Here is a 24,678-nt window from a genome sequence, read left to right as displayed (position 1 = left end):
CCTAAAGAGCCGTTACCATTGACTTTAGGCTACACTTTTCAAGTGTTGCAAAAGTAGCTACGCTTAAAAGTATGGCCGATGAAGTACAAAGGCGACACTTTGTAGCATATTATTCACAACACTTTATTTTTATAATACAACAGTTCCAGGTGTGGCCTTTGATTTATTATTAGTCACATTTTAAAAGCGTAGCCTTTTGTACCTCTCTTATGACAACACTTTTAACTTTAACCTTTTCTTATCTACATGCTACAATTTATAATTAATGATCCCCATAATTGATGTCCAATGTAGCCACACTTTTAATGTGGAAACATGTCAAGAATTCTATAGCCACAATTTCTACTTGAAAAATAATAATTTCTTTTTACATAAATCTGTTTCACCTAATTATATATAAACTGGATGTTGCCCGTGCGCTGCATGTGACAAATCATTTTGTATTTAACAATGTTTAAAATATTAACAATGAGTTGTGTCAAAATGTTCTTCATGGATTCAACAAATGAAATATACTTCTTCAAGAATCTGAAGCTTGACATACAGGGGCAACACCGAAAATTGATTAAAATGTCCTTCAGATGTGAAAGTGGATGACTGTAGCTGTCATTTATTTGTGAGAGCAAGAACTCCCAAATTCCAAGCAGCCGAAATTTATTAAATGTAGAAGTAGAGGTTCCTATTCAAGCTGGGTATAAGAAAGTATCCTGCATAAATAAGAGTAACAGATACAACATCAATATGGTGATGTAATAATCCTTGGAAAAGCAAAACATGGCAAAAATCAATAGTTCAGAGAAGTGATAATCAAATCCATCTAATGATAACCAATTTGTCTGCAACTGACTGAACTATTACTACAGATAACCAAATATGTTGAGAGTTCAGCGAAGTGAGAGCCAACAAATAATGAATCAATCCAAGCTATTACTTGGCTTGTACTCATAAACAAACATATTTTTCTTCTGCTTGGATACAACAACCAAGAAGCTACACAAGATTCCAATGCTGGAGTTAAGCAATTGAATATAACCTCATTCTAGAACTCATCAGTTCACCGGTACATATTTAGGCATACCCTAGATATCCTGTACACTAGTTGAATGAGTTTCTCCAAAATATTTTACTGACAAATAATAAACTAGATTTTAACAGTATTGTTTACATGATGTAGGAGAATGACATATCAATATTCTTACCGAAACATGTGTTTTCGTTATAAAGGTTCAGAAATTCTTATTAGGGAGTTATTTTGGATGAATAGAAAGATCTTTAGTTAAAATAGTTACCTTGTAAATAGGTCCAAAACCACCGTCTCCAAGCTTGTTGTTCAATGAAAATTTATTGGTTGCATGAGATATAGTTTAAAAATCAAACAACGGTAAATCTAGCTCTTTATCTTCTTCTTTTTCCTTGTGAGGTTTACCTTTTCTAGAATATTGTTGTTTCTTCTTCTTTTTCCTTATGTACATTATTAAGCATAGTACTAGGAGCAGACCTAATGCTGCCAGTGGTAAGATAATTATCACTTTCTTTACATTCTGTACTGGAGTTACCGAATGACTAAAATAAATTCATATGAAGGAAATTATTTTTTGTCTTTTTTTCCATTAATGAGGGCAAACCTCAACATACTCACAAAATCTAATGTAGAATAATAAACAAACTTACATGAAAAAGTAAAGAAACATTTTTATACCTAACTGAAAAGAGTCCAACTTTACATAGGTATCACTTTTTGTATTGATTTCTTTCATCAATATGTGTTTTTCTTCAAGAAAGTTTACTGCAATAGTAGAACAAACTCAGCTGTTTCAGTACATTGTACTTCTGGGCAGAAAGTCAAAAGATTTTTGACATGTAAAAGAAGAAGTTCCAGGAAGAGACATCAAACACTATATTACCTTGTATTTCTTGCATATCGCAACAATCTCTTGAGTTGGTAAAGGAGCCCTTCGATACTGTAGATGCCCTCGACCACAACGATTATTTTCTTCCATGGTCTGTGTGTTCTAGATTGTCCCTCAGCAATATGTTCTCTGAAAACTTTCTCCAAGTTGATGGTGCTAAAGAAATTATAGAAATTTAAAGCACAAACATGACAGAGGTCACCTCAATGAAAATTATCATTCAAATGAAAATGAAATCTCGTGAATACTTACTGTTATGTGAAAAATGGTAATGGTGGATCCAGAACCTCGAGCACTATTTAGAATAGATATGTGGTTTAGATAATCAGTGATGATCTATCCTCCCTGCAAATGATTGTAATAAAAAAACAAATATTATACCAAGTATAAAACAAGAACATAACTTTATATAACTCTATATCTTTCCAATAAAGAAAGGAAGAATAGTTGAATTTGTCATAACCCATACAAAAAAACAAAAGTAGCTAGTTTTCCAACAAAATTAACGACATACATTTCCAATTAATGTTACGCAGGAAAGATGCATAGTATAAAATTGAACGCGATCATGCCTACCTCCATCAACACGAGTACTGCATGTGCTTGTGGAAAATCTTATCAAAGACTCAATAACACATGGGGTACAATATTCATCAGAAGCAGCAAAACCAAGGTAATACATGATCTCAAGTTCAGGCACCTTGAAACTTTTGTGATCCGACTGCATAAATTTATTTGGAGTTTATTTGAGCATTAAAAAATGTTTCAAAACACTTACTACTAACCATGTATATTACATTGTACAATAGAGAAATATTCATACATCTCCAGTCTAGTGGTAGTAAGTTTATATACACATAGTTCTGTTAAAGCAATAAACAGAACAATCAAAAAACCATTAAAGGCCAGTAGAAATGCCATGAATCAAACACAGAGACAAGCATATTAGCAGGACAAACATTATAGAAATAGAAATACAATTAAACCTTAATATTACTAGCATCCCACCAATCGAATATTTTTTTGATGAAATCACGAAATTGGCCAAAGGCAAAGTGCAAGGCTGACCAATTTAAATGCAAATCGAGTTCATAATATGTGTAGGATGCTCAAATTGAAATTCTTTTTAGATATAAATTTGTATAAAACATTTTTAAAAGAAAAAAAATGAAGAGATACTCATATGAATTATAATTTTTGAGTACCAACAACATGGAGATACTGATTACAAGAAGATGACTGGCCTATATAATCGAAGTGGCCAAATCTATCTTCGTTGCCGCATCTTGTATCTTCTCTTGTATAGATTTAGATTCCGACAACCAAAGTCAGTTTTCTTCAAACAAAAAAAACAATTCTCCAGATATTTGAATGAAGGCAAATAAGGATAGAAAATCGTTACTATGTCAGACGGAGGAGAGACAATGGATAATTGTTTGGGGGAAATGAGAAGAAAGGCTGTAGGAGTTAGGGTTTCATATCTAAGAGTAGCTATTTGGACAAAATGACAATGGGTGTTTAATTTTAGTGTTAAATTGTGTTTTTATTTTTGAAGAAGTTCTTTTTTATTTTTGGAAAATTTGAAATTGGAGGGAGAGTTATATATGTTGGAGGGAAAATAATATTTTAGTGAAAATTTTTGAAAAACTACAAGGCCACACTTGTTAAGTGTTGTTTTTAAATTTATAAAAATAGAACACTTTAATAGTATAGTCACATGTGTAAATAGGTATTGCCAATTTTATCAAGATATCACAACGCTTAAAAAGTGTTGTCTATACCATTAAAGAGCACACTTTACAAGTATCGCCAATATTATTGTAGTCAAAAGCTAACAACTAAGGATACACTTCAAAAGTGTACCCAAATATTTTTTAGGCAACACTTTACAAGTGTTGTCCAGATTTAGTGTGACCTTAGACTTAAAATGGTGTTGTGATAAGGAGAAGTAAGGACAATGCTGGTACAGATGGCCCAAGCCATCACCTTACAAGCTCAGGCTATGAAATCCCAGGCAGCGCAACAAGGTGTTCCCAGGAAGAACAAGTTAAGGGACTTCACGAGGATGAATCCTCCTATTTACACTGGATTTAAGATTGTTGAGAATCTCAAGGAGGAGTGTAGGGAAGCTATGCTGCATGCGAGCATGGACTTTTCCTGGCTTATGGTCCGTGTCCAACAAGTGGAGGAAAACAGGAAGAGGAAGCGTACTAGGGCAAGGAACAGGTCAAGGGAAGATGAGAAGAATTTTTCAATGAAGAGTAGTACTAAAATCAGGGATAAGCCCAGGTTTAACAAGGGACTCTCCCACCAAGGGGAGTCAAGTTCATTCAAGGGTCGTTATGATAGGGATTCCGAGCCCAGAGTTAAGACATACATTGTTGTTTCTGAAAAAGAAAGATGGAAATCTTAGAAGGTGTATTGATTATTGGTAGATCAACAAAGTCATTATCAAGAATAAATATCCTCTTCCTAGAATAGATTATTTGTTCGACCAACTCCAAGGGTCTAGTTTCTTCTAGAATATTGATCTTCATTCAGGGTACCGTCAGCTTAGGGTTACGGATGAAGATGTTCCAAAGACAGCCTATCGTACCCGTTATGGTAATTACGAGTTTCTAGTTATGTCATTTGGTCTCACTAATGCACCTGCTGCATTTATTGATCTCATGAACAGAGTATTCCATGAATACCTTGACTCTTTCGTCATAGTATTCATTGATAACATTCTCATCTACTCTAAGACCAAGGAAGAGCATTGAACAACATTTGAGACTAGCCTTGCAAGTACTTAGACAACATCAATTGTACGCCAAATTCAGAAAGTATGAATTCTGGCTTAGATCAGTGACCTTCCTGGGTCATGTTGTCTCTGACAAAGATGTGGAGGTAGATCCTAGGAAGAATGAGGTTGTTAAGAACTGGCCAAAACCTCTTACTCCCACAGATATCCTTAGCTTCATGGGATTGGATGGTTACTACCGTAGGTTCGTGGAAGGTTTTCTTCCATTGCTGCCTCACTGACAGATTTGACTAAGAAGAAGGCCAAGTTTGAATGGACGAAGATTTGTGAGAAGAGTTTTCATGAGCTCAAGGAGAGACTCACTTCAGCCCCGGTGCTTACTTTGCCTAAGTGTGGTGAGAATTACACTATCCATTGTGATGCATCTAGGGTTGGTTTTGGTTGTGTTCTTATGCAGGCTGTTAAGGTGATAGCTTATGCGCCCAGACTGCTCAAGGTTCATGAGAAGAATTATCCCACTCATGACCTGGAGTTGGCAGCTATGGTGTTTGCACTGAAGCAGTGAAGGCACTACTTGTATGGGGTGCATGTGGATGTGTTCACAAACCACAAGAGTCTCCAGTACATGTTCACACATAGAGAGTGGAATCTACGTCAGCGCAGATGGTTGGAGCTGTTGACAGACTATGAAATGAATGTACACTACCGTCCAGGTAAAGCTAATGATGTAGGTGATTCTTTGAGTATGATGAGCATAGGAAGTACAACCCACGTTGAGGATGGGAAGAAGGAGCTGGTGAAAGATATACATAGACTGGCCAGACTGGGTGTGCGGTTATTTGACTCTAACAGTGGGGGTGTTTCAGTTTATCTTAGTTCTGAATCATCCTTAGCAGTCGAAGTCAAGGAGGGTCAGCATCTTGATCTTGTGTTGATAGAACTGAAGAGCTCAGTTTTTGTTAAGATGAATGAGTCTTTTGCTTTGGGAGGTAACGTCATACTTAGGTACCAGGACAGGCTTTGTGTACAACATGTGGATGATTAGTAGACCAGGATCATTACAGAGACCCATGGTTCTAGATACTCCGTAGATCCAGGTTCCACCAAGATGTATCATGATCTTAAACAGATCAATTGGTGGTATGGCATGAAGAAAGACATTGCAAATTATGTGGGCGAGTGTCCTAATTGTCAACAGGTTAAGGCAGAACATCTTATGCTTGGCGGTCATACTCAGATTATTGAGGTTCCGACTTGGAAATTGGAGGCCATTAATATGGACTTTGTGGTTGGTCTTCTGAAGACTAGGAGACAATATGACTCCATATGGGTTATTGTGGACAAGATGACTAAGTCTGCCCACTTTATCCCTGTGAAGTCTACTTACGGAGCCGAGGATTATGCAAAACTCTACATTGATGAGATTGTGAGATGGCATGGTATTCCTTTATCTATCATTTCAGATAGAGGAGCTCAGTTCACTTCACATTTATGGAGATCTTTCAAGAAGAGCTTAGGCACAGGTGAAGGTTAATACTACCTTTCATCCTCAGACTGATGGGAAGGCAGACGCATCATTCAGACATTGGAGGACATGCTGAGGGCATGTGTGATTGACTTCAATGGTAGTTGGGACGACCATCTGCCTTTGATAGAGTTTTCTTATAATAATAGCTATCACTCCAGCATTGGGATGGCACCATTTGAAGTACTGTATGGTAGGAGGTGTATGTCTCCAATTGGGTGGTTTGAGGTTGGAGAGTCATCCATTTTGGGTACAGATATCATTCATGAGGCTTTAGAAAAGGTCAGGATGATTAAAGACAAGTTGGCTACTGTTGGGAAGTCTTATGCGAACAACAAAAAATGTCCTTTAGGGTTTTATTTTTGTGACCAGGTCTATTTTAAGATATCACCTGTGAATGGAGTGATGAGGTTTGGCAAGAAGGGGAAGTTAAGTCTGAGGTATGTTGGGCCATATGAGATCCTACAGCGTGAGGGAGAGGTGGCCTATGAGTTGGCAATGCCTGCGGAACTAGCTGTTGTTCATCCAGTCTTTCATGTCTCTATTTTAAAGAAATTCCTAGGCAATCCAGCATCGATTCTACCTATTAAAGGTTTGGGGGTCGATGAAAATTTGTCCTATGAGGAGATACCTGTTGAGATTTTAGACAGACAGGTCAAGCGGCTAAGGAACAAGGAGATTGCCACAGTGAAGGTATTGTGGAGGAATCATCTTATAAAGGGTGCTACGTGGGAGGCCGAGGACGGTATGAGATCCCGCTACCCCTATCTTTTCAGCTATTCACGTTAGACTTCCTACTCTTAAGTCTAAGTTTCCTTATCTCTCCATTCTTTGTTGCTATATCTTAATTATGTATAGTAACTATGTTATGATCTGACTGGCATTACATTAAATAGTTAGTAGTGTCATTCGGGGAGAATGTTTCTAACGTGGGTGATAATGTAACAACCCTAAAAACGGCTATGCTAAATAATGCTTGATGTGTCTAGAATGCCTACGATTAGACTGGGTTAACACGGATTGATGCTCGTAGAACCAGACCTCTAAACCCTTACGACAGCCAACCGAACTAACTTGGGGAGTTAGTTGAGCTAAGAAAGGTTGGGTCCAGCCATGTAGGGCTCCCGAATATGAAAATTTACTCGGATGAGTCTTTACCGGACTCAAAAAGGGAAAATCTTAAGTTTGGAGGGTCTAGGGGTAAAATGGTATTTTTCTAGGTAAGGGTAGTATGTAATTACCCTAAATATATAATTAATTATTTAATTAATAAGGTGGATGGGTATTTTGGGGAGAGAGGGCCGAAAATTGGCTCTTAGAGTAAAGTTTTGCTCCAGCTTGGTTCGAACCTAGATGGAAGCAATTAATTAAATTTGTTTTAATTTAAGTTGGAAAATTAATGTAATTAATTAATATTTATTATATATTAGCTAATTTAAAATAAAAGGGAAATCAGATTTTTAATCAATTAATAAAACCTTATTTGACTAAGTCCTAAACTAGACTCCTAAGCCTAATAAAACTCTCACTCTCTCATGTCTATCTCACTTTCATGTTCAATATCACTTCTCCCATTCACGTTTCTCTCTTCCAAATAACAATCAAGAGCATAATATTTACCAAGGTTCTTCACACTTGAAAAACTCACACGAAAATATAAGAAAAACAAACATTAATCAATCACGTAGGCAAAGAGAAGGTTTTCCGTCGAGTGGGGTGTTGGACGTGTGTTTGGAGATGTTTTTGGGCAGCAAGTCGAGGTTTTGAACGTCAAAAAGGTATGGTTTCTCTTCTCTCTTTGTCCCTTTCCCAAGAGACCCCTAAGGTTCAGTATATTAAATCCAAAAACTAGGGTTGTTCCCCGCTGCATGTCCATGTCACTATCTCCCAAGGATTCGTAGGTTGGGTATGTTTGCTAGTAGATATTAGGTGTATGTTGCGTTTTTCTGATGAATATATTCATGTATGTGTGTTTGAAATTGTATGAATGACAACCTATGTGTTCTGAAACTATGTGCATGTGTGTGCAAAAATGTGACCGTGACTAGGTGTTCTCGGGTTAAGTCTCAAAAATTGTAATGTTATGGTTGTGATCTTACGTGCGTAATCTTATGTAACTCTTGATGTTCATATGAAGTGTAATGTGGCTGAATTTAGTGAGAAACTCTTGTCTAATCGAATCCATGAAAATGCACCTAAAACGTTCTAAATGAACTATGAAATTCCCTAAGAACTAATGTGTAACTTGATGAAAAGATGCTGAAGAAAAACTACAAAATTTCTAGTTTCAAGTGATGAGTTTCGGTCAAGCTAAGAGGGTTCAAAATATTGTGAAAAATGAATTAAAACAAGCGAGGTCGTGAAAGATTGAACCCGTGACTTCATCATGTTGAAAACCATGAAAATAAAGAAGTAAAAAGTAATGTGGTGAAGGGGATTCAAACTATAGTTTTGGGCTGGAAAATGATGTACGAAAACAAGAAATGACAGGAGTGAGATTCGAACCCACAACCTCTTGGTCAAGCTTAAGGAAAAATGAAAAGAAAATGAGTGTGAGGCGTGGGAATCGAACCCACGACCTCTAGGCAGAAAAGGAGAGTTAAATGAAAAATAAAGTGAGGTTGTGGGGGCTCGATCCCACAAGCTCATGGTCAACTCGAAGAAACCATGGAAAAAGAAACTAAAACAAAAAGGGGTTGTGGTGGTTCGATCCCACAACCCCTCGGCCAAGAAAGAGAAAATATAAATAAAAGATATTGAAAGAAAATGAAGGCGTTGGGGCTTGATCTTGGGTTCCCAAGCAGTGTATACCAAAATAAAATATATGAAAAATGTAAGTGTTGTCCAAGGGATCGGAAACCGGGTTCCCTTGTCCAAATTCCATGTGCATACATAAGTCATACATGAATTAAATATTCAAGAATAATATTGCCTACTCCAATCGAAATCGAGATCTTGGCATACATACAAGATGCATAAGTCTTATAGCACATAATCTTAGGTAGATTTGAATCAATTAAACAAACTATGAATGAAGCCTCATGGCTTGTATGTATAGACCCATAAGTCTAGCATGCATTTAAAAATAAGTGATCTTTAGATGTATGTAATGAAATGATGAAACCCTAGAAGGGTTAAGTAAGAGTGTAAAACACTGTAAAATGGCCAAGTGCATTAGCACATGATGATATGAACAATAAAATAATTAAAGGAACAATGAAATGAAGAAATGAACAATAAAATGATGAAACCCTAAAGGGCTAAGTAAGAGTGTGAAACACACTAAATGGCCAAGTGCATTGGCATATGATGAAATGAACATTCACATAAAAAGGGGTTTGTAATTATGAAGATCAAATGTGCTAATGTTAATGAATGTGGTGACAACATGATATGAGGCTAATGTAAAGGATGAGAACAATCTCAAATAAGCCTAAGTAAATGTTACCAAAACGTACTCACCTATAAGAGTGTAAAGTTAACAAAGATACCAGTCTCTATGAACACTCTAATGAAAGTATTGAGATTAAAACACTTAATACTAATGATGAGATGAGAAATTATCTATTGAGCTATGATGTCCTGATACTAGAATCAAGCTTCCATGACGTATGAGTTTAATGTAATGGAACTTTATACTGAGCACCGATAGACTAGCTATGAGCGGTGATGCCTTCTTTCGGGAAGGGCGGAGGTTCACGTAATTCTTATGAGATAATATTGTCCGGTATTCTTGGTATGGGTCTCCTTATATATCCTAGTCTTTGAACCTAACTTCCAATATAGGGATCTGGCGGGGTTCAATCCCAATGTACGCTAGCATATTTTGGGTCACTTTGGCCGGTGATTCAACCACTTTTCGGTGTGGGGGAGACACTGGATTTCATGATGCTCACATGATCTATGTCGGTTAAAGTTAAAGTTCCCAATGAATTAATGAGGCCAGCCTCAAATGATGTAGATAATGAAATGAATGATATCAAAGGTGTTAGGATATGACGATCAAGAGGTGAGCTAGACTTAAGTAATGACACTAGGTCATTCTTGATCATTGCACAGTGAACCAGATGAAAGTCTTAAACTACATCCTAAGTATAGCTGGTGTTTACACTAGCCTATGAAAGAAATGAAATGAAGTATGTATGAATGAATGAAACAGACTCTGTGTTTGCTAAAGAATGCTCCCTAGTTGAGGTCCCATGTATTGAGCCTTCATTTTGGGAAGTCTTACTGTCAAGTCCATGATTCCAAGGTCTCATGGCATATGATTTAATAATATGAAAGATGTTATGTGCTATGCAATATGTTATGTGCTATGTGTAAGATGTTATATGTTGTGTGCAATATGATAAGTATGATGATGCATGTTACTCTCATGTCATAACTTTCCTAATCCAAATTTGGAAAGCTCACTAACTCTCCAAATACCATTTTGGCAAGTCCACTGACTTTACTTTCCATAATCATGTTGTTAGGAAAGAGTTGTTCTTACTTATGCATGTCCTTGGTGTATGCTTGCATATACTCATACTCAGTAACAGTGTGTACTAATCCCATACAATTCTACAATTTTAGGTGCAGGCACAGGTGGACGCTAGAGCTTACAGGTTGACGTTGCAACTATTCGAACGTGGAGCTTTCATCCAAACTTGGTAGGCCCTCATGGTTTCGAGGATGTCTACCGTTAATATCTATCTTAGATGTAGAACTATAGCTAGTGGATCATGTTTTACTAGTGTTTCTTTACACTTTTATTCATACTTTGTATTGGTGCCATTTTGGCAAAAATACGTTTCGTAAAATTATGAACTGATTCTTTCATTTGATTATCTGTATATTAGATGGTTGATTTGTGAACGCCTATGATGTTAGTTTAAGATGTTTAGCATTAATTAATAAAACAAAAAGTTCAAATTTTCCGCTAAAATTAACCTAGATGAAGTAAGAATGACGTTTGTAGGCTTGTCTGCAACCTCTGAGAGGTCAACGACGCCGGTCTTGTCTGAGGTCTAGATTCCGGTCGTGGAATTTTGGTGTATATAATGGATTAAAAACGTGATAAACCCCACTCCCAATACAATTCACCAGATTAGACTTTTCCATCCAAAAATATTCTCTCTAGAACCTCCATTGTTGGTGAAGTTCAAGAACAGCTTGGAGATATGATTTCCATGGATGAATCATCAACGCTTATATATTTTAATGTAGATAAAGTTATCATGATACTTCATCTCAATTTATCCTTCCATCTAGAGAGTTAATCTCAATGTTTTCAAAGAGAAAAATATGATCAAGTTCTTCTTCTTTATTCTAGCCATGGGTTCTTTCTTAAAATGATTTCAAAAGATTAATATGAATGCATTGATGATTATCTACTGATTTGGACGTGATTTTTAATCCTATTGCATGATGAACCCATGCTCTTTCACAAACTCGATTTTAGCCTATGTATGGCTTTATGATCTTGATCTTATGCATGGATTTGTGATTCAGTTATGTTAATATGCTTATGTATGCTATATAGTATGTATGTTTATTGTGAATCATTGATTAATTACCCATGTGAATCAATGCATGAAGGTTTGAACATGCCTAACATAGTCTTCATTACGATCATTGTAATGTGTGTTCTCAATTGATTAAAAAGTGGATTTCGATTATGTTGTGGTTCTTGTAGCTACTGTTTTAGTTTAATACCATGGTTGAATTGTGGATATAAATATTGTATGATCAAAGTAAAGAAGGCTTGGTTTGAATTGATATAGGTTCTTCTAGTCTATCAAGTAGTAACTTGTGATATTGACGTTAAGTTAGTTGTTATATGAATTGATCATGGTTAATTGTCTATGGTTAATGGATCCAATATGGGTCAATTCATGATACTTTTGAATAGAATTAACCCATGTAAACTTACCTTCCACGAACTCCTAATTTGAAGAATGCTTGTAGTGAATTCGACCTTAATGGCAATTGTAGTATTCTCATCTAGATTATGATTTCATTAGCTACTTCCTAGAGTGTACTTTATTGGTAAACATATGATTGATGATTAATACTTTGTGAAAAATAATAAGATGGCCTATTCTCTCTAGACCACGTTGAATTGATAGTTCAATGCCTACGATAGTAGCTCGATCTTGAAGAGCTTTAAGTATGATTTCGATATGATTAAGTATATTATTAGATACTGACTTGGACTGATATTATTGATGAAATATGATATATAATCTATGCAATTGAAGTTTGTTGATGGTCTATGTCCTTCTACATTCTAGCATATTAATGATATGTTGTGCAAGTTGTAGCATGACCTTGTAGTAGCTTACATTTATCTTCATTTATGATTAAGTTACCTTAATCTACTGACCTACACTTTATTTATTGATAAAAGTGTAGTAATGGTCAATGATGACCAAAGGCTAAAGGATTGGTAAGAATTCCTCTACTTTTCTACTTCTCTATTTCTTTATAGTAATGTTGATGAAGCCTTGTATGGCATTGTGTGGTATGGTCTACATGGTCTACTTATGGTGGTGGTGTTTACTTTATTTTCAATATATATATGTGTTGACCATGACCTTTAAAGCAAATTGATGAATATATGATCATGTGCTTATGATGATACTATGATAAGATTATGCCTACTTTCCTATTCTAGTTGTGATCTAGGGTGTATGGCTATTGTATGAGCATGTGTATATATATGTTAGGGTAAAGTATAGGTGCTTCCATTAATGAGTAAAATGGTTAATAACCCCTTACCTATGTATCTCTATGTGAATGGATGAATAGCACAAGTTAGGAGTCTTAAGTGTAATATGAAGTTGAGTTGTCTCATATACTATTGTGTTGTGTGGTTTATGCTTGATAAAGTATTATGTTCTATGAGGGTGGCTGCCTCAATATATTATTTATCGCCATTATGTGATCATGTTGACCAATGTACACACACACTCACTTTACATGCATGTTACAAGTAGTATAGGTCATGGTGTCTAAATGAAAGGTAGTTCTCATATTCACTAGTGTCTGCTACAATGCATGTAACATTATGTTTATGAAAGAATTATATGTGTTTCCTTATCTAGGATGACTTGATAGGTTTAATAGTATGGGCAAGGGTATGGGACTTTGCCTTTGCATTGCACAAGTGTACCTTGATAGCATAGTTCTAGTTTTGGTTTCTATATGTATGTATATGTATGCATGAACATCTGTGTCATAATGTGTTCTGTTAAAGGTTTGCTAACATATATGTATACACACACACATGTAAGAAGACCTAGTCAAGAGAGAGGCCTTGAATGGTGTGTTCATGTGTACCCTAAACTAGATGATGCTTTGCATATGCTATGTTCATGTGATGGGATTCTTTACATGATTTAGGTTGATGAACTCTCATCTATTACCTATGAGTTTAGAATATGGAGGGATGACTCTCCAAAACCTATATTTTATAAAGTAAAAATATAATAATGGTTTTCAATGTAGGGAACTTAGCTTAGCACCGAGTGAACTTGAATATTAGTGTGTATCCCTTCCTATGGTAGGAAGGTAGGTCACCATAAACCTCATGGTGTGGATAGCCTCATGACCCAAGAGGGGTGTTAGACTGATGTTTCCATAAGTGAATAACTACAATACCTAATATTGGCATAAAGAGGGTTTTCACATGTACCCCCAAGTTCCATAACTATGTTGCCACCGTAGGATACTAGCTAGTGGATCCACCTAGAAAGCTATATCATGATTGGTTCTACTTTGGCCGGTAGACCACCCTTTTTCGGTGTGGGGTTTCATGTCACATGATTCCTTGTTTCGTATCACATGGTCTGTGTCGGTTCAGGATATATTTTCCCTAAAGTAAAATGGACAATGGAACTAAATGACTAGGACCCTAACTAGAATGTCTTAAGGGAGGTTAATTAGGATAGTTGGAAGTAATGAAACCATCTAGACATTGCACAAGTAGCTCCTTAGGAAGTTCTAAGAAAGTGATCTAATGCATGACACTATGTATGTGTTCTTTATGCATAACATTGTAGTATTTGTCTACTTGTTATGAAGAGGTGCATGATATGAGTCTTTATGCATGATGTTGACCTTGTTGACTATATGATGAAGGTCTTGCTTGACATAAATGAAGTGGTCTCCTCTTAATGTTGACATATGACTTGGATGTAAAGGTTTGTGGCCTCATGATAGTTTTATTAGTACGTGTTAGGTTATGAGGCCTTACATGTACATTGCACTAGTAGACTTCGATTGGGGGCCTTAGTTAGGTATTATAAGGTTCTATGTGAAATAAAATAAGTATATGTGCATAATGACTAGGAGTTCACTGTAATGCTTATAGTTTTGACTTAACTATGTCTATGTTGTACTATACTTCTATGATGGTATGTGTTGTCTTGTGTAGATGATATTTATGTTTTCTTGTAGCCGTAAGGTGATTCATTGCACAGAGTATCACTAGAGGATTACTTGGGAAGTTAATAAATAAAAGGGAAATTATCTCACTATTAAGGGAACAAGAGCTCACTATAATGTGACTCAAAAATGTAATAAATCCTATATGTGATACTATGAAATGTTTGGCCTTTAAATATGTTTATATGATGCATATGAATGATATAAATGCTTTTTTAAAGGTTTTATAAAGATTCACCAAAAAAGGCATGAAGTATGATTTCAAGAAAATGTTCCTTTTAAATGCATGTTTTTACTTAGTTAATTCTTGTAGTAATCCCATTTTACTCTAATTTTTACACAAAGTGTAGGTTATGGATGCTTAAAGGATGCCTATGATTGAGGAGCTTGATAGGTGATTCGTAAGCTTAAGGAAAGGAATCCTTAAGTCCAAGGATGTCCTAATGTGTACTTACTGTAAAGTCTATTCAATATCATATCGTTTTGTCTTATGTCTTAAGGGTCGTGTCCCTAATGTACTCCAAAGTTGTTGAGTCTAAGATGACAAAGTGACTTAGGATCTAACTATGTATTACGACTTATGTTTTTGTGTATATAAGAAGTAAAATTTGTAGCATATGAGGTGCTATGAAAAGTTTTAAATTTTCCGCTAAATTTCCTATGTCAATGCTATGAATGATAACTATGGGCTTGTGCAAGACCTCCGAGAGCTCAAGTATTCCATGTTGCTTCTAGGGGGTGGTCTTTGGATGTGACATAACCATCTAATAAGAGTATATGAAATTGGTCCTAGCCCATACATCAGTACAATAAAACCAACATATATGTCATATAACGTTTAATATCCAAATGAAAAGGAAAGAAACATAAGAGTCTTAAAGCTAAACAACTTCATAGCTTGATAGTGGCATTTCCGTCTGAAGGTGAGGACCTACCCAACTTGGATGATTAAGAATTCCAAGCCTTCTTCAAAGTCGTCTCCAAAAAGTCCTTCAATGACCGGAACCTAAAATGTTGGGGAAATGGAAGAAATGGGATTAGTACACCACTTGTACTAACTATGAGACCATATGCACACATACTATGAAAATATTCTAAGAAAATGGACATCTCATAAAGTATGAAATTTTCATTAAAACCTTTATGCACATTAAACAAGACCATACCAACCAATAAGACATTTTCATCAAGTCATATGCATGTACATCACAAGAACAACAATATCAAAACTAGTCAAGTCAACATGTATATCATATTATTGAATACATAGTAAAGTTACTCTATCATCAAGTCATAATAGCAATAAGCATGAAAAAGAGAACATTTCAACATAACCAAAGCAAGACAATTACCCATAAACCCCTATCAAGTCAACAAATACAATGAACAAGAAAAGCAGCATACGTCTATATTGTTAAAGTATGATGACATGTCCATTTGGAAGAGAGCGTCCCTTATGTTCTCATCCGTCAAAGGAAGTGGATTAACCGGGGCTTGGTAATCATTTACATCTTTCTCAAGAGGAGGAAGTTGATCACCACGGGGAGGAACTCCCACACTGGCAATCTCTTCTTCAAGTCTTCTTGTCGTATTCCTTCGAAAATTCATTGCCTCTAATCACAATATAAGGATTAGATGCTAAAGAACATAGAGCTAACACTCTAAAGGCACGATATAGATTCCTATTCATAAGTGTGGTACGCTTCACAATTATGAGTATGAATCTACATAGACGTAGTTGAGAGAGACATCAACTCAAAGATATTTAAGCTCATGCTCTAATACCAAGTTTGTCACATCCAAGAATACACCCTAGACGTAACCGGCATCGTTGTCCTTTTTGAGGACTAAGACTAGCCTCTTAGCTTACATTATCACATTCATTGGTCAAAATTAGTAGAAAATTTTAAACTTTTCATTACTTCAACTTAGAGGTTTACATAGACCTGTACATACACATAGTATACATATTGAGAATACGTACACCCTTCGTATAGGAAGATTACTTACTCTTCTACTTTTATTGCACAAAAATATATAGAATATAACATAGCCTCAAAATAGTCGTCTAATCTCATAACAATCTAATAAGAGTATATCAAATTATGCGTAGCCCATACAGTAATACAATAAGACCACATATAGGTCATACAAGTTTTATTATCCAAATGAAAACAAAAAGAACATAAGAGTCTTAACACTAAACGACTTCATAAATTGATAGTAGCATTGCCCTTAGAAAGTGAGGACCTACCAAACTTGGATGATTAAGAATTCCAAGCGTTCTTCAAAGTCGTCTCCAAAAAGTCCTTCAATGAGCGGAACCTAAAATTATGGGGAAAAGGAAGAAATGGAGTTAATACACCACTTGTACTAAGTATGAGACCATATGCACACATACTATGAAAATATTCTAAGGTCCATTTAATAAAGTATGGAGTTTTTATTAAAAACCTTTATGCCCATTAAAAAAGACCATAAAAACCAATAGGGAATGTTCATCAAGCCATAGACATGTACATCACAAGACCAACAACATCAAAGCTAGTAAAGTGAACATGCATATCATATAATTGAATACGTAGTCAAGTAATCCTATCATCAAGTCATAATAGCAAGAAGAATAAATAATAGTACATTTCAACATAACCAAAGCAAGACAATTACCCATGAACCCCTATAAACTCAACAAGTACAATGACCAAGCAAATCCCCATAACCTTAATAAATCAAGTAACCCAACAGGAATCATGACTAACATCCTAATTCACATAGCATAGCATTTAAGAGAACATGTCATCAAACTTTAACAAGATAGACCAACATATATTCATAAGTTAGAATAATCAACATATAGTATCAACAATTAGCAAGTTCGTCATATACATACATATTCATACATACTCTCAACGTTCTAAAATTCCCTTCAAGGCCAACTAGTGCAAGGCATAGGTAGAGTCTCATACCCCTACCTAGGCTAAGTCAAACCTCTTAAGTCCCTTTAGTTTGTTTGTACTTAATTACTTCATTTTTAGTTTAGGGAACACGTGACTTAACCAACATAGAACACATGATCTAAGTGTGAAATCCGGTGTTGTAAAACCTTACACCGATGGAAGGTGGTCTACCGGCCAAAGTAAAACCAAATGTAAACGTAGCTTTCTAGGTGGAAATCCATTGGATGAGTGTACCTCACTGGGGAGTCAACACCACATGTTCTACTATAGGGTGAATCTTTCTCTATGGGAAGTCATCACCTTCCATTGTCAAGTTCACTCGGTGCTAAGATAAAAGTCCCTTTTGAAATGTCTTTAATGCCTTTATTAATCGTCATAGCTTATTGTAGGTCATACGGTCTAACCCTTGTATATTAATCATTATCATAGCTCAATAAGAATTTCATGAGTATATTCCTTTCATTACAATTCACATAAGTGAGGTTAACACATTTACATTTAACTTCATAATAAGGCACATTGGTATATGATTCACCATTCTTATAACACTTACATCTTAGACAACACCTCACAAACCATAGTCAAGATATTTAATTCAACATCATACTAACCTATTAGTCCTTGTACAAGGCATACTCGAGTACAATATCATGACTTAATCACAATTAAAAATAATTTAAAGTAAAAGATTGGATCATTAAGATTTACTCAATATCCTTCAATAGCCATCATCATGGTCTTAACATTAACCAACCAATTTCATCCAATAAATAGGTGTAGTAACATATATCAATAGTAATTAACACAAGATTTAGGTCAATTGCATCATCACTATCCCAATTAACATCAATTCATAACCTAGGGTTAGTCAATCCATACATGAATTAGAATAGATAAAACAAGTCTAATAATGAATTCATTCATCAATTCACATCAATTCATGACCAATACCCTAGAATTAGGAAATTGGAGAAGGGAACATGATCATCACCAAATTGCATCAATTAAAATCAATTAACCAACAATCTATACTCAATTAGTCATTGGAAATAATAATTCATCATCAATTTGAAGTTTAGAAGAAAACCCATTAGAATTGGAAAACCCCCATGGAATTGGGTAATTTGAAATCAACTTTGAGCGGAAATTTTTGGGAAAGGAATCCCAAGAGTGAAGAACCCATACTTTAATGAAGATTAACCCACGATATTTAAGTGAAAACCTAGAGAAATTGACCTTCTTTGTTCATGCTTTCTTCCTTCTTCAATGGAGGATTTGGGTATAGAGAAAATAGAGAGAGGTGAGAGCTTTTGAGTTTGTTTTGGGAATTTGGGTTTGTGTGAGTAATAAATGAATAAAAATGACCCTTATTATATACATAATCACCCCCTAAATTACCCAAAACACCCCTCACTTAAATTGGTGTTTTTGTGAAGTCTAAATGTCAAAAATACAATTTTACCGAATCTAGAAAGTTACTCCGCGTCGTGGGGCCAAAACACATTTATTTTCAAAAAATTTTTTTGGTACAGTGAGGTCCGTGTGGTATGCGCGTCGTGCAGCAGCTCACTGAATCTTAACTTTTGCAGGCTGCTTAGGCAGCCTGCCCACCCATGGTTGGGCCCTCTTCCATGACCCTTCGGGGTGTCCTTGAGGCATCGTTATGGGATTTTTAGACTCTATATACTACAATATTATGTAAATACAGTATTTTTACAAGTTTTACACTAAATTTGATCCTCCGAAACCATCCCCAAACATAACAACGTCAATTAGTTCAATTAGCCTAGTTTTCGGACGTCATGGACGTCCTTTGATGTCTAGGATTTAAAACTTTTTGGATGACTTCTAAACATTATTTTAGGTCATATAATAGTATCTAAACATTAATACACTCATTTTAGGCAATCATTAGATCCTGACTTTTTGGAGTGTTATAATGGGAGTTTGAGTCGTGTGTTAGATGTTGCCACCTATAGTTCTACTTTGAGGAATCTCATTCGAGGAAGAATGTTCCCGAGGGGGATATATTGTAACACTTATGTCTTGGAAATATATAAATTTATAATTTATCATGTTAGTTGTAAATTGTGAGTTTTGGGTCAACATCAAACGGCCACAACTTACAACACATGATAAGTTAGGAGGCCCATAAAGTATCAAATGAAAGATTTCTGAGTACTCTTTCCAATGCCACTAATTTGCAACATTCTATTTTCGGATGAGGGAGATATGCACATTTGAGTTCAACCTATCATAATAGGAATGTTCATCCAATTTAAAGAAGGGTATTTTGGTCTTTTCCTTACCCCACGAGCCTAACTCATTTTTATTAATATTTTAGGGGTGTAAACTGACTTAGATCAGTTTCCAAATTTCCTAAACATGATTAGGGTCTTAGAGAGAAGTTCAAAGAGGAGAAAAAGGAGAAAAGATTTTCAAGATTTTCTTGCGATCATCGAGGAATTTCGCCAAGTGTTTGATCCTAACAAGGTATGTAATAAGTTCTCATAGTTTTGGATTGATTCACCAACACGTCAATAATGCAATTTTTATCCGTAATTTTGTTATGGTTGAAATATTTGAGTTCTTGAGGTTTTGGGGTTCGTTCTTGATAATGATGTTCTTGTTGAGTTCTTGACTTGAGAGTTGCTAAGGACTGTTGTTCTTGGTGGTTTTCGGTGTAGATTTAATTGTACTTATGTTGGGTTTATGAATCCAAAAGAATTTGAGGGAAATAGTTTGATTCTATGTGAGTTAGATCATGAGATTGAACAAGAAAATTCATAAAATTTTGGGCATGGCGGACAAACATAACGCTAAAACTACTGCCCAGTAGTTTTGGTTCTGGCGAGGCACGACACTCACTGCACCCCAAACAGTGGTCAGTAGTTTGAGGGTCGGCGCCCCTCGCCACTCAGTACGTTAGGGTCGCCTGGTCCCCTACCCTGCTAATCATTTTTCCAAGTGAGTTTACTCAAGTCTTACTTATGTTCTCTACCTGATATCCACATTAAAATCTTCATTTAATCCTCGGGATATGGTGCATGTCTAATTAATAACTCTTGAATTCATAAGTTAAATTCAAGATGGACTTAAGAGTAAAGTTTGAGAAAGTTCTTTTGAGTCAATTGAGATATCTTTTACTAACTTTAGACTTGAGTACTTGAGTATGAGTATGAGGTGAGTTGAGTTTAATTTTATTAAAAATGTGTCAAGACCGGAATTTAGACCCCAGAAGAGACCGACGTCGTTGACCTCTCAGAGGTTGCAAACAAGCCTACATACGTCATCGTTACATCATCTAGGTTAATTTTAGGGCAAAATTTGAAACTTTTAGTTACTTGAAGTATACATAGACTTCATAGTAAGATACGTTATACTCAACTGAATGAAATAGTCATATCATTAAATATAAAGCTGCTAGAATAGCACCAATACAAAGTCTGAAAATAATTGTGAAAGAAATGCTAGTGGAACATACTCCACTAGCTAATGTCTATGTCTAATGCTAGAATAAAATTGTAAGAGTCCTCAAAAGCATGAGGGCCTACAAAATCCGGATGAAAGTTCCACGTCCGGATACTTTAGAGTCAATTTGTTAGTTCAAGCGTCAAGCTGCACCTGCACCTAAAAGTAAGTATGGGTATATGCAAGCACACACAAAGGACATGCATGGTTAAGAAGAGCTCTAACCTAAGGATATGAGTTATGGAAAGTCAAGTCAGTGGACTTGCCAAAATCAGATTAGGGAAGTCATGATATGAGAGTAACTTGCATCATCATACGTAACATATTGCACAAAGGACATAAGATATTGCTTATTAGGACATAACATATTTCATATCATTCGTCCATATGCCATGAGACCTTAGAATCATGGACTGGACATTAGGACTTTCCAAAATGAGGGCTCAACATATGGGACCTCAACTAGGGAGCCTACTTTAACAAACATAGAGTCTGCTTCATTCATTCATACGTACTTCATTTTCATTTGTTCGTAAGCTAGCGTAAACACCAGCCATACCTAGGATGTAGTTTAAGACTTTCATCGGGTTCGCTGTGCAATGACCAAGAGTGACCTAGTGTCATTACTTAAGTCTAGCTCACCTCTTGATTATCCTATCCTAACACCTTTGGTATTGTTCATTTAATTATGTGAATTACTTGAGGCTGGCCTCATTCTTTCTTTGGGAACTTTAACCTTAACTAACATAGATCATGTGAGCATTATTAAATCCAGTGTTTAACCCCACACCGAAAAGAGGTGGAATCACCGGCTAAAGTGAACCAAAACATGCTAGCGTATATAGGGAATCGAACCTTGCTAAAACCCTATATTGGCCGTATAGGTTCAAAGACTAGGAGATATAAGGAGACCCATACCCGTCTGGAAGGACAGTCTCATCTCATGAGAATTGCACGAACCTCTGCCTTCCCAAAAGAAGGAATCACCACTCATAGCTAGCCTATCGGTTCTGCGTAGAAAGTTCCATTACATTCATCTCATACATCATCGAAGATGACTTCTAGCATAAGGGAATCATAGCTTATTAGATGATTTCTCATCTCATCATTAGTATTAAGTATGTATTAACTTCAATACTTTCATTAGAGTGTTCATAGAGACTAGTCTCTTCATTGACTTTACACTCTCATAGGTGAGTACGTCTCGATAACATCTATTTAGGCTCATTTGAGATTCCTCTCACCTTTCGCTTTAGCCTCTTATAATGTTGTTACCCAATTCTTGAACTTTAGCACATTAACTCTTCATAATTACTCACCGCTTTACGTGAATGTTCATTTCATCGTATGCCAATGCCCTTGCCCCTTTAATGTGTGTCACACTCTTACTTAACCCCTCTAGGGTTTCATTATCTCCTCACATAACAACTTAAGTTCACTTACTTTTAAACGTATGCTAGACTTATGAGTTTACACATACAAGCCATGAGGCTTCATTCATAGTTTTTCTAAGTGATTCATATTTAACCAAGTTTATGTGGTACAAAACTTAGGAATTTGGCAAGGGAACACGATTTCGAATCCCTTGAGCAACACTTAATCTTATATTAAACTTGATGATTTAATTTTTCAGATTTGGAGGATCCTAGTTCGATCCCCATCACTACCATAATATTTCCTTTCTTTCCTCTTCTCTTTTTCGTTTAGGGCAAGGAGTTTGTGGGATCAATCCCCTACAAGCTCATTGTTTTTCTTTTAATTTATCTCTTAACTTCCTCACCTATTCAAGGGGTTGTGGGTTCAATCCCCACTCTTCTCATTTATTTTTCTCATTTATTTTTCTCCTAACTCTCTCATCCATTCAAGAGATCGTGGCTTCAATATCCACTCTCCACATTTATTTTTCTCATCTATTTTTCTCCTAACACTCTCATCTATTCAAGAGGTTGTGGGTTCAATCCCACTCACCTAATTTTATTTTTTTACTTTACTTTTCTCCTAACTATCTCATCTATTCAAGAGGTTGTGGGTCAATTCCCATTCACCACATTTATTTTTTTCCTTTATTTTTCTCCTAACTCTCTCAACTATTCAAGAGGTTGTAGATTCAATCCCGACTCACCAAATTTATTTTTCTCTTTTATTTTTCTCCTAACTATCTCATCTATTCAAGAGGTTGTGGGTTCAATCCCCACTTACCACATTTATTTTTTCTATCGTTTTCGCATGAAATTTTTATGTAATTTTAATTTGGTGAGGTCTTGGGTTCAATTCCCAATGAAATCACAATATTTTAAAAAATTTTAAAACATAGCTATTTTTTTTCAATTCTTGGCTGAGACCACCAATTTCCAGCAAGCTAGAAATTTGGTCTCTTCCAACCCATTTTCTCTCATTCTTATGTTGATTTTTGTAGTATTTTCAATGACGTTCTGTCAGCCACCTTAGCCTTATATTAACATCACAGTTTTTTTTAACATTTTTATACACGCGAAACACAATATTTTAACATACAAATTTCAGGCAGCAAACATGTAAATTTTCCGCACACACATGCTCAAAACGGTCAACCTAATATACTTTTCCGGAATATATTTTTCATCCCTTACATGATTTCCAAATACACTTCAACATGTAATCAAAACCATCCCTAAAATCATCTACCAGAAGACATACCAACGCATGCTTTGAATCTTTCAAAGGATCTAATGATTGGGACATGCAATAGAGACAACCTTAGTTTCTCAATTGGAATTTAAACTGAACTTAGGGGTCTCTTGTGAAAGGGACAAAGAGAGAAGAAAGCCCATACCTTAATTTCGTCCACACTTGTTTAAATGCTGCCAATTTCCCACGAAACCACTGCCTCACCACCAAAATCCCAAACACAATCCGTCGAGAAGAATGTTGTTGATTTTCGTTTTTAACTTAGATTTTCGTTTGAGTTTTTGTGTGTAAGTTCTTCAAGAGTGATGAACTATTATTTTCAGTTCTTTTACTGATAAGAAAGGTGAGAATGAGAGTGAGAGACGTGAAAATGAGAGGATTAGGATTAGGAGAGTTAGGTAGAGACTTAGTCAAACTAGGACTCCTCATTATTTATTAATTTTATTATTATTTTTTAATTAAAAATCTAATTTTCCCCTTACTTAAATAAGCTTTTTAAATATTAATTAATTCAACTAATTCACTTAATAAAATTAAATCAATTTAATCCTTGCTTCCTCCAAGGCTCAAACCAGGGTGGAGCTAGATTTTTCTTAAGGGGTCAGATTCGGCAACCTCTATCCGAATTGCCCCTCCACCATATTATTCAATTAATCAATTATTAATTAGGGTAATTAAAATACTACCCTTAGCCTGGAAAAGACTATTTTACCCCTAGACCCTCCAAACTTAAGATTACCCCTTTTTATGTCCAGTTAAGACTCATCCGGGTAAATCTTCATATTCGGGTGCCCTATATCACTGGACCCAACCTTTCCTAGATCAAATTACTCACAAAGTTAGTTGGCTTGGCTGTTGCGGAGGTTCAGAGGTCTGGTTCTACGCGCATCAATCTGTGTGAACCCGGTCTAATCTAGGCATTCTAGATACATTAGGCATTAATTAGCGTAGTCATTTTAGGGTTGTTACAAAATG

General features: G+C 35.7%; 1 pseudogene; it reads right to left on the bottom strand.

Moving 5' to 3' along the window:
* Positions 1–683: 683 nt before the first annotated feature.
* LOC114078428 lies at positions 684–2,831 on the bottom strand (annotated as a pseudogene).
* Positions 2,832–24,678: the final 21,847 nt, after the last annotated feature.

Source organism: Solanum pennellii, chromosome 8 (assembly GCF_001406875.1).
Source record: "Solanum pennellii chromosome 8, SPENNV200".
Lineage (NCBI taxonomy): Eukaryota > Viridiplantae > Streptophyta > Magnoliopsida > Solanales > Solanaceae > Solanum > Solanum pennellii.
This window is presented reverse-complemented; position numbering and strand designations above follow the sequence as displayed.